Source organism: Paralichthys olivaceus, chromosome 24 (genome assembly GCF_024713975.1).
Source record: "Paralichthys olivaceus isolate ysfri-2021 chromosome 24, ASM2471397v2, whole genome shotgun sequence".
Classification (NCBI taxonomy): domain Eukaryota; kingdom Metazoa; phylum Chordata; class Actinopteri; order Pleuronectiformes; family Paralichthyidae; genus Paralichthys; species Paralichthys olivaceus.
The window spans coordinates 4,868,720-4,881,295 of NC_091116.1; the positions used below are offsets into that span (position 1 = coordinate 4,868,720).

Genomic DNA, 12,576 nt, shown 5'->3' on the forward strand with positions numbered 1-12,576 from the left:
AAGACAACAGAACACTACCATTCAGATGAATCAAACAATAACCTAAATGACACCTCTGCAAAGTCCCATTGTTGAAAAATTTACATGTGCTGAAGAGGTTACAATTTTCCTTAAAGGAAAATACCACAACATTTTGTGGAGTGATGACATCACCACTGTTCAAACCACAGAACACTGTGAAGCATGGTAGCACAAGCACAATACTTCAAGACATCGTGGTGACTTATGCCAAAGAGGAGACACCCTTCAAATGTGTCTTTCAACTAGACAACCACCCCAAACACACAAGTAAGCACGCAGCATCTTCAACATCCAACAACACTAACATAATGGAGTGGCCACTCCGATCATCCTGGACTACAATACCTGTACACAGGTGACACAACTTGGTCGACTCCATGCAACACACATGTGAAGCAGTTCTCAAACACACTACTTGTACAACTAAATAAAAGTTCAGTGATTCACAGACAAGACATCTTCTAGCATTTTTCCCTTCATACAATAAATGTTTGACTTTGTAAAGAACAATGCAGACACTGCTATCTTTTATTTATTTATTTTTTATTAACACACTGCTATTATTTTGAACACAACTCTACATCTCACATGGAACAAGCTGCAATAGATCAACTACATTCAAACAATAACTGTTCAAATCTACTCACAAATCCAGCAGTGACACAATCCAGGTGCTTCAACAAACCTGTAACACATGACATGGTTTACAAACACACATTCATATAAAGTCTCTTTTGATTTAATGAACAAACACTGAACTGTACAACCACTTACCACTGTTGATCCTCAGTAACACTGGTGGAACAGCTTAGAGGTTTCTTAGGTCCACATGAAGTACAACCTGGTAGACACAATAACACCTGAAACACATGAAGGAAATGGAGTTATGGCTCACATGGAGGGACACACACCTAGTTAGCAAGTGCAGCAAGTTTACCCAATAGATTTTTGAGATAAAACAAGAATAGAAACATACTCACCTGGGACTTTTCCTGGCTGAACAATCACCTTTCTATTGTGACAGAGGCATGACAAGACACAACCCTAACACAATTTCACCACTTTCAACAACAGTCATTGTGTTCAAAATAACAGCAGTGTGGAGTTCTATTACTCAAGTCAAACAGGTGGCCCTCATTTAAGGACCAAGGCAGCAAATGTTCTACATGCTAGTTCTAGTGCATTTGTCTGAAAATCACTGGAACATGGGTCATTGTACACAACAACAGCATACTTTGATTCAAAAGTATCAAGACAACTAGAAAAGTACAAACCGCTCAACTACAATCATCTCAAATCCTTTAAAATAACAACCAAAACCACAAAGACAAGGGAGACAACAGAACACTACCATTCAGATGAATCAGACAATAACCTAAATGACACCTAAGCAAAGTCCTATTGTTGAAGCATGGTGGCACAAGCACAATACTTCAAGACATCGTGGTGACTTATGCCAAAGAGGAGACACCCTTCAAATGTGTCTTTCAACAAGACAACCACCCCAAACACACAAGTAAGCACGCAGCATCTTCAACATCCAACAACACTAACATAATGGAGTGGCCACTCCGATCATCCTGGACTACAATACCTGTACACAGGTGACACAACTTGGTCGATTCCATGCAACACACATGTGAAGCAGTTCTCAAACACACTGCTTGTACAACTAAATACAAGTTCAGTGATTCACAGACAAGACACATCTTCTAGCATTTTTCACTTCATACAATAAATGTTTGACTTTGTAAACAACAATGCAGACACTGCTTTTTTTTATTTTATTTTTTTAAAGAAGCCTCATTTTTAGATTTATTGACAGCTGCCATATCCCCCCCGTACACAACATTTAACAATTATTATGTGCTTGTGATAACTGGACTCATTATGTGGCCCTATGAGGCAAACAACATGTAAAATCACACCATTGATACAAATCATGATGAGAACAATACAATGTATGAGGCCCAGCAGTCTCCACACTGGAAACCTACCTTCTGATGCTAACACAGGAGTTTCCAAGAACCTCAGTCCACCGGCCAGATGCACCTCATTGATGACTGATCAGTTAATCACAGTGGAGCTAGAGGAGAGACAAGAGACAAACGGGGACACTACAGGAAACACCCCCACCCTTAAAACAATGATTAAACACTTACATCACATTTCACTAACTAACAACTACAATCAGTGTATTCATTGCAATGCATTTGCCAACTAATTACTGCTGCTGGATTCAAAGTGAGCGGCAGACACACAAGTTGTACCACAAGGGAATGTCACTTCACACAAAATGGCTGCCACCACGAGGTGGACAAATCAAACAACTGGTGTTACTCAAGCTACCTTCACGCAACACTCACACAGGTGACCAACACAAACGTGGAGTGCAACACCCACCAAACCAAAAGAGTGACAATTACACCACCTACAAAGTTGCTGCCATTCACCAACACAAACACCCAACAAACGTGAGCAGACACATACACAGCTCCTGATAGAGATCACGATCAGAAAGCCTTTAAAACAGCAGGACCATGGGATTTATTATCATCATCAACAACAAACGACACAATGTTAAAATGCCATGCTGAGTCCCAGCAGCCTCCACACTGGAAACCTACCTTCTGGTCCCGACCAACGCTGAAGCCGCTGGAGGAACTGACACCTTCTGTACTCCACCTCTTCCATTCGCCTCCACCAATCAGCCTTGCTTGGCCCCGCCTCCTGCTCATTCCACACACCTGCTCAACACCTATATAAACTCAGCACAGATCACACACATCAAAGGACACGTGAGAGGTGAGTGAGTCAACACAGAGTACCTTCACTTCACACGTGCTGAATTGGGAGCTTTTATTTTGAACCTTCACACAATTAGAATCACATTTCAACACTTTAACTCGAGCCGCTTCTCTTTTGCTCTAAAATACTTGATCCAAACAAATTGCTACCTCATGCAATTCATGGCCACACACAAACAAAGTGGCTTCATGTGGACACAGTCTATTTGGACTCAGAGGAATAACATTATTGTCTTTATATAGCACAGTATCACAACAAACAGTTGTCTCAGGGTGCTGCACAGTCTCATGTCATGGGCTTGAATCCAGCCCAGGAATCTCCACGTGTACATTTGCATGGTCTTCCAAAGGCGCGTTGGTCCCCCCCCGGCATTCCTGCCTCCCTCAGGGTGCAACATGCACAGCAGGTGTACCAATGACTCCAAAGGTGAGAGTGCTGAAGGTTGCGTGACCCTCCATGTCAGCCCTGCGACAGATCATGATGTCCACACTAACTACATGAAATAAACAGACCGAAACTTTGATGTCCCTCATTAATGTCCCACATGATCTGAATTCATCTGAATCATTTGAAGTCGTCTGTTATTTTTATTGTCTTTTCATTCAAACACTTGTCAGAGATAGTTTGTGACAGAAGAACCTCCACTCTGGAACAGATCTATACCAGTAATAACCAACAACTGGAACAAGCTCACATGTCGCAGTCCTTCCATATTGTTATATTCATATTCTTTTTTTACTTTAGCTGAAAAGTGACTTTATTTGAACTTTATCTTATCTTTAACTTCACTGTATATTAACTCTATATGATGTTAATGGACTAACTAAAGCTGTGTGATGAGTCTGGTGCAGTACAAAAGTCATGTTGGGAGTTGCAAGTTGTACTCCAGTGTGACCTCTTGTTTCTCTGTAGCATCGACTCTGCTTCTGAGCCTCGTGTCAAATGTCTCTCGCTGAAAGAAAATAAAACAAATGCAATAAACATCAATTTCTATGACAAGTACTGCAGCAGTTGAGTCAATTTACTTGGTGACCTTCAACACTAACATTATTTCTGATTTCATTCACATCTCTACTCATTCTCACATATCAACAACTGTTCACACCTTCAGCTTCCTGTCGTTTGTTTTGTGACTTCACAGAAAGTGAATCACTTCCTGTTTGCCAGGTTGTCTTCAAATTAACACTCAAGACATAGCTAGTACAATGGCATGAAACATTACACGTGTTTTAAGAATACCACACTGATTACATACTTATATTTAGTAGCAGTCATGAGGTGAAGAACTTTCACTTTACTTTTATTCATAATAGAGATGTCACAGTTACCCCTTTTTAAAATATATAAGGTACAGAGTGTAGAATTTAGTGATATCTACTGTTTAAGTTGCATGTTGCAGCTGAACACCTCTCACCTCACCCTCTCCTAAAACATGAAAAATAACCTGTGGCAGCTTCAGTTACCTCAAAAGGGATTTAGTTTGTTCAGTCTGGACTACTGTAAAAAACAAGCAGCCTCCATAGAGAGCACCCCCTCGATGTAAATATGGTGTATTTAAATATTAATGGCCTTTTCAACAGTAAATAAAACTACATTCTTATAATTTAGATGAAGTGAACTAGTGAAAACATCATGAGGATTATCTGACATTCAATCCCTTTCACCTAAATTTTACACAATGAACCTTTAAGTGAGAAGATTACAAACAAGTAAATAGGTGGTTGCCACAAATTGGATCAAAAAATATCTTAATAGTATCATATCGTGAGTTGCGCTTTTAAAGGGGCCTATTGTGAGATGTTACCTTGATCGCCCACACACGCACAGTAAAACTATCAAAGGGCCCAATCCAGGAATCCTGGACTTGGAGAATTCCTCCCTCTGTCCAGAATTTACACCAACATACCCAGGACACAAAAGCTTCCATCTTGTGCATTTGGAGCAAGAGTTTGCCACATCTTTTGGGGATCTATCATCGTTTATCTCGTCGCTTTGTGCTACTGTGAGAGGCCTTCAGCGTGACGCAGACAGCTGGAGATCTGCAGGAAATAAGAGTCACAGTTACTCAGGGTTGTGTTCTCCATCAAATCCAACAGCTTAGTGTTTGGGAAATGTACAACTACAACTCACTGTGGATGTTTGGTGATTACTGATTTTGTTTTCAGTTTTATATCAAATCAAATGTCCTTCTACTTATAAGGTCAAAAAAAAACTGAACAACATGGTAGGTAAAAATATAACATAATATATATGAATAGAAGTTCCTATAAATGTTAATTAAACATTTGGAAGGGCCTTTTCGTGATGTCACGCTACATACATACATACATATATATATATATATTTGGGGTTTGGTAGGGCTGGGTGAAACAACACTATTGATAAAATGTTTTAGACTCTACTGACATCTGGTGGTGAAGCTGTGTGTTGCAGCTTCTCCTTCCAAACATGAAAGAATATTGTAGATGACATACTAACCTATGCCTTTTTGTCCTTCTTATTTAAGACGACATGACAGCCTCGCAAAAGTCATATTATAATATGACGTCTGAAATTTAAATGTATCAAGAGTCGCAGCAGATTCCACTATTAACAAATATTTTAACAATGGAAAAGCTGCAGCAACACGTCAAACGCACAGAAGAACCAATAAATGTGTTGATATTTTAAGCAATAGTCACCAAATGATGGGTCTGTGGGCTCCTGGCATCTCCAGCGTACTGGCTCCCTCTACCTCCATCCCTAGCTAATGACAGTAGCAAACATAGCAAACAAATGATACGAGCTTTCCTTAGGAACACACTTTAGTTCATATAAAATACATTTAAATGGAGCAGGGAGCTCAAACGGTGACATTAACATTTTAATAAAGGTCAAATCAGGGCTGAGCGATAAAAGAATATCAATAATGATGTCCAATATATATCAATGTAATGATTATGCATTGTGAAAACAATGATGAGGTAGAACACATGCAATAGATGCCACGTGTCTAGTGCAATTCTTTACTCATTCAACAGAGCAATAGTATTAAAACAATTTAAATGATCTAATCTGTTAAATAGAGATGAAACAATAAACCTGTTTCAATTCAATTTAATTTGTATAGCACCAAATCATAATATACATTATCTCAAGGCACTTTAAAATCTCATTTAACATAGAGAAACCCAACAGTTCCCACAATGAGCAGCACTTTGGCGACTGTGGAGAGGAAAAACTCCCTCCCTCCCTGTTTATCGTCATGATCATTATTTTCTATGTATATTGATTTATGATGGTAAATTATATATAATTGGGTGTTTTACATGGCTGCAAAACACTATCAATACTTATTGCAATTTAATATTCATCATAAAGGTTATATATACGCATATACGTACCAAGGTTATTATAGTTTTGAGATTGTCATTAGTTTTTATTTTTATTTAGTTTTTCAGTTTGCATTTTTATTTCATATATATATATTAATACACAATACAAATCTATGAAATCAACACGTATTGAACTTGTGTTACTTTGATATTGATGAAAATGAAAAGCTGATCATTATTCAAGTGGACGTGCTTTAGTTAGTTTAGGACAAAAGAAGCGATCGAGTGTTTTACAAGAGAATTCCACACGCGCTCACGTGTGGTTAGCTTGGGATAGCTAGCTTAGCTTAGCATCGACACGAGGAACTAATGAGACGCGTTTTGCTCGAAAACACGAGTGAACAATGAAAAATGTGCAGCGACACGTCAAACACACAGAAGATATAATAACTGTGTATAACTGTGTTGATATTTGAAACAGTATTCACCTCGTGAAGATCTACGGGCTCCCGATCCAAGCAGTTCCGCATCCAAGCGGAAGTACCGACTGGCAAACAGGAAGTGGAGGACTCCAATGGGATATATGGAGAAGGGGAACTTCGAATAGACCAAGTTACGTAGACTCGCGGGGGTGGAGTTTCTTTATCTAACTCAAACAATAAATATTGTAAACAATTTCCAAACATTCGTGGGCACGACTGATTTAAAAAAAATGTATAGCACATCATATGATATGATAATAAAATATCACAATCTGTTTATTTAATTTATTTTTAAATGTTATTCATCCGTCATGAGCACATCCATTGACAGGATGATATAAAGTTATTATAATTGATCTTCAGGGTTGTTACTACTCTGAAAAGTATGCACACTTACTGCACTTGGGCTTTTTAATATAATTTGTATACCTTACTATACAATGATTGGGTTTTTTGCGTTCTTTTGCCTTAATATACAATTCATCTTGATGATATTATATATATATTATCAGAGAACTATGATGGGAAGAGGGCTGCATTGGACTGAATTATATATTTTCAGCCCCTGTGCCTAAGTACTGCTATATGTGTATACATTGTAGCTTAAAAGCATGTTTACCTTTTTTTTTGGTTTCTTCCGCACACACACACAATCTCACATTACTTAGCCGAAGCAATATCCTTTAACTGCCCATGTTGGTTTATAGACTTGCTTGGTGAACTGAGCCAGCAGCAGGCAGCCTTGTGCCGTCCGTGCCATGTGGCGTGGCCTCAAATTCACCGTTTTCCTAATTAGGTGTCAGCAAGGATGGCAGATGATGTCTCTTCTCTCCTCCTCAATGTGGACATCAATGTGCTGGGCCTTGGCAAGCAGGAAATCGAAGAGCGGAGGAAATGCGGGCAGCGTGACTGAGTCGCACGTTTTTCTTTACCTTCCATTAACAGACATATCAGTGGTGACGCATACACCAAAAAGTGCCACGGTCCCAAATATTACTGGATCAATCTGGTCTGCCGATATCTTTGGTTTTAGCAATATGATTCACACTGAGCCATTTATTTGCATCCTTCTATCTTGGTTATTTTGTGGACACCAGGTGTTCCCAGTGTGAACTCTGCAGGAACTATTCAACCCAGTTGCGAATTCCTGCTCAGAAAACAGACTTGATGTCAGAATAGGATGAAATTAGCTTCAGTTCCACGAATAACTCTGAAAAGCTTGCATTTGAATTTGGGAGCCACATACATCACACTCCTGCACACAGGGATTATTTACTAACAATTAAACAGAAGGTTATTTCACAAATGAGAGCACTGGTGCACTCCGTGTTGTCATTGTAATGATTACTGATGCTGAAAAGATGGAGTTAATGATCATGATGATGACAATCATTAGTTATTGAGATACCACGAGCTCAAAGGTTCATCGTGGGTATCGATTCATTTGTCAGTGCCTGAGAATTACTCGAGGGTTGTTCTTATTATAGCGATGGGTTTCTGGCTGTTTCTTCTTCTGTACTTTGTCCCCAGTGACGGCGGTTTACATTCAAAATAAATTGCATCCAACCAACAAGAAATATTTGTCATAAAGCTGTATCAGCAGAGTTTACTGAGCTCACCGGACTCCCGCCGTGTGGGCACTCAATGTGTTCGTTATGGACGAGAAAGTGCCACAGCAAAATTCACGGATGGATTCATTGCGATGTAGCCACCGCTGCAGATATGGACCGTGTCCGAAATCTGTCTTTTTCGTTCGCTCGCTAATCCCTGTGCAACAGATGCGATATCGCTCGCTCCATGGTGAGCGGTAAACTTTGAGGACAATAAACAGAGAGCAATAATATAATAATTATGGAGTGATTTCACACTTCCATAGTTGGTAAAAAACAATGTCTGGGCCCATCGGTTATCATCTGAAGATGAATTGGCCACTGGGGCAATGGTTCTAGTGGAGACAACAGATATCCAGACCAAGACTGTGTCTTCCTTTCACAACACACCATTTACAGTCTGAGGTAAACGTTTACCTATGAAAGACCAAAAAGAGCATTATTTTATGTGCGTGTTTTGGTTATATGCATATGAATGGAGATAAATGGCAGACAGCAGATGTATTTCGGCCAATATGCTCCACTTCTTTTGCTCTACACACCCACTGTTTAGCTGTGGACCATCAAAGCCATGCTCAAATGTGATTGGTCAAATAGTCTCCATATTCACATGTAATATTTGTCTATTTCAAACACTGTAGGAACAGTAATGGCTAATATTTACTGTAACCTCATAAGTCGTTTGCTATGGGGAAAATACGGTCATACAGTTGAATCCAAGTTTGCTTTGCCTTTCTGTGTGGCATTTGCCTTTTCCCCGTGTCTGTGCAGGTTTTCTCAGCATTTGAGTCATCGAGGAGAACAGTTTAAATCTGAAAGTGGAATGATACCTTCTCTTATGGCAAAATCAGGGAGAGATTGAGAAAAAATAACACTCAGGGAGCTCCTTACATTTTTTTTAAACCTTTTTTCTGTCTTCTGCCCCACAGTGCAGCTCTTAAACCCATTTTCCTCCTGAGTAAGTCGACTTCAAAGTCCTCCTTAGGCCACTTAGGTTCCACATGTGAGTGAGTATTATATAAAACGTCAGAATCTAGCCTGCATGAGAAAACATATGGGTAATGGCAGTCATTTTCACCAAAGTTTATTTAGAAATTTATGGGGTTCCCATGCTTGTCACTGATTATGAGAGCCAAGCTTAAAACACCACACACAGAAATAGATTTCTCTAGAGGACGTCCTCCCATCTGTTAGTCTCATGATGATCGTGGTTAAAGTGTGATTCTCATAGACGCACTGGAAGGTTGAACTGTCTTTTACTGGTCAGCGTTTATCGTCTCAAACACGGAGTGAAGGAGAAGACCTGTGCCGTGCCAAAGATGAGTGGGGAATTAATGCGCAACACTTGCCAAGTGCGTTAGGCTGTCGGTCCTGGCTTGGAGGTGGTCAGGACCGACAAGGCAAATGCCAAATGAAGAACATATAAGTCCAATCTCATTAATTTCCCATTACACAGGCCAAGTGATTAGTTCCTGCAGCCTGGAAGTAATGCAACACTGCCACTCCCATCAGCAAGCAAAAAAACCAGGGAAGGGAGATTCCCACAAGTTGTCTTAATGGAAGTCCATGTCCTCAGGCCCTCATATCTTATATCTATATATGTATACTTTAAATGTAACCACCCACTCTCTGTTCTTCGCAGTCTCAAAGGCGAGCCAGCTCTTGTGTTTTTATAAGCAATACTTTTATGGAGACTGTTCTTTTTCACTTCAGTTACTTAGCAACTAAATGGCACATCACAGAAATAAAAACCTGAGCCCACATCGGGGGGAAAAAATTGCTGAAAATCAGAAGGCCATCACACTAATAGTTGTAATACATCTGTCTCCTCTGGCTTTTCAGGGTGGGAGCCTCAACCATAAGGTTTTCTCTCGACAATGACCCGTCAGCTCTGGTCAATAACACGTGTTATTTAAGCCACCAGAAGACCAAGTCACCGGACAAGAGACAACTGATTCATCACAGCGTAAATTTGGCCATTCATCAGGCTGCATGTCAGGTCACTGACATCCAAATTGACTGACTGAGTTAAACAAAGTTCAGACAAGATTTACTGTTGTTGTATTAGCTGCAAACCACTGAGGGATCGGTCTCAGATCTTCTCACAGTGCAAACCAAAAGGCAGTATTTAGTTTTGTGCTCTAATATTTGACTTGTGTGTCATAGAGTTTAACTGCAGAGGACACATAGAACAAACAGCACCTGTGCCATTAGCTTGTTTGAAATGTGACAAACCCATTTGGTAGATTTATACTGTCTCTTTCATTCGAGGATAAAGATGCACCAAGCCTCAGTGAGAAAGGCTGAAGGTTTTTTTCATTCCCATTAAAATTGCCAGGTGACCTTCTACAATGCACCTTTCACCAATTGGATCTATATTACTCCAAGTGTAAATTGAAAAGTTGTTAATATATATAAATTGGCTTTCCCAGACACAGTGAGTTTGAAGCACCTCTCAGCACCCCATGTTTTGCTCACACTTGAATGGGTATGAATTGCCCGGAAAAAAAAGGAATAATAATTCATGCCCTAAAGGCTTTTTAGTGCGCACACTGGCTTCCTTTAAAAAAAAGCTCCGGTTGTTCGGCTGAAAATACCTATACGTATATGCTCGGGCCTCTGGAAATGTGAAACATCACTTTAGACGCTGCATTGAATCAGCTCTGCAGCAACGTCCAGAGCAACACGCTGAAATGATTGTACAAGGATGAAATGTAAAAGGAAGCAGCACCTATGATTTTCTTTTCATTCCTTTAGGTTGGTTAGATACAGTGATCTTGATGCATGCTCTTTTAGCTAACAAATGACAGAACCTTTGCCTACACACAAAGCATATCACAGCTTCAACTTGCAGGTCAGGATCATTTTCTGGATGAAAGACAGAGGAACATGAGGAAATGAAGAGAAGTCTTTAGGTATAACCTGGTAGGAGATTAGAAGGAAGATAAATGAGCTGTCTGTGTTGCTCTGTTGGGGGGTGCTGATGGTGGGGAGTCGAACGGGGGGCAACACAGAAGCTGTGTACATTTACTCAACTCTCTGCTGTTGACTTCCATTACACAGCTTTGTGGCAGAAGGCAGCCATGACAAATAGTGTGGGAGTCAATGGGCTAATGGTATACACAACACAGTATGGGCACCAGCAGTATGCAGGGCCAGGAAGACACACTTCTGCCAGGGATTACAGATGAGTTAACAACTGTGTGCAGCTCCGCAGCCTTACAGGTGCTGAATAGATAAGTAAGAGAAACACAGCTGAAAACATACAAGGATGCATCTCAAAGCATCTCTCTGTTCTGGGGTATTGTTATAGTTAAAGGCCAGAGTAGCTCAACGGGGCAAAGGTATGAGGACTGCACTGGGGACAAGCTCTGTCTTATAGATGCTCACAGACCTGTTTCAAAAATGCAATTCATGAGTACTGCTGAGACGCTGCATTACATTGTATACCTTACAGTGTGTTTTCATGTTGCATATCAGAGCTTGCACGTGGCAAAATTTGTGAAATTGTCCCCTTGTCAATTAGTTTTTTGTCTGCAATAGGATTGGATTCAGTCAACGTTCACTGAACGTTACACCTGGTTGAACGCGTTGATTTGGCAACACAGTGACATCAAACCCCCTAAAAGCAGATTTAAGGGAACAAGAGACAGGTGATAATTCCCTTTATCCAAATAACATTTCTCAGATTACACAAAGTCATTTCACCCATTCATAAATAAAACAAATAGTGAGTATGAAACACTAGCCAAAAAAATCCAGATGTTCCAGCTGACTGCACATTTACTACTGACACCCATAATACAACAATACAAGGGAAATGTTATTATTCTGTACAAACTATTACTTATATTAGTATATAGTATATTAGTAAAAAATATAATCTAAAGATCTTGCATTGCAATGAAATGCAGACAAGCCGAATGATAAAAAACCTTTCTGAAGTCATTTCTATTTCGTCCAAAATTGATAGTTTAAGAATGAATAACCCCACATGATTGAAAATCACATAAAATTGATACAACTTCACATACACATTACATCAGAAGGCAGCCATCACAAAACTAAGCAGCAGAGCTGCCTGTTATAAATATTAAGGGAACAACTTATTTCACTGTGGGCTTTGACTGTGTAAAAATATTTTGAAAGTCTGTGTGGACTTTTTAACAAGCAATACAACTGAGAAAAAAAAAGAGTTTCTGTTTTTACACAGGGTCGGATCCACGTCTCTAAAGGAAAGCTTGAAAAGCAAACTGTGTTTTTTCAGTTTTCTGGTACCAGATTAAACTAGTGGCCTGGTGCGTTGCAATGGTGATGACTCCTGAACATTCATCCGCGTCC

General features: G+C 39.8%; 1 long non-coding RNA gene across 2 annotated transcripts; it reads right to left on the reverse strand.

Moving 5' to 3' along the window:
• Window positions 1-2,866: 2,866 nt before the first annotated feature.
• LOC138407067 (uncharacterized) lies at window positions 2,867-7,008 on the reverse strand. Of its 2 annotated transcripts, none has more exons than XR_011240504.1 (4): window positions 6,632-7,008; window positions 5,511-5,575; window positions 4,736-4,868; window positions 2,867-3,781 (listed from the first exon to the last, which is right to left on the reverse strand). It is a non-coding gene; the product is annotated as an uncharacterized lncRNA (long non-coding RNA). The 2 variants fall into 2 exon arrangements; XR_011240503.1 differs by having other exon boundaries at window positions 4,634-4,868; window positions 6,632-6,865.
• Window positions 7,009-12,576: the final 5,568 nt, after the last annotated feature.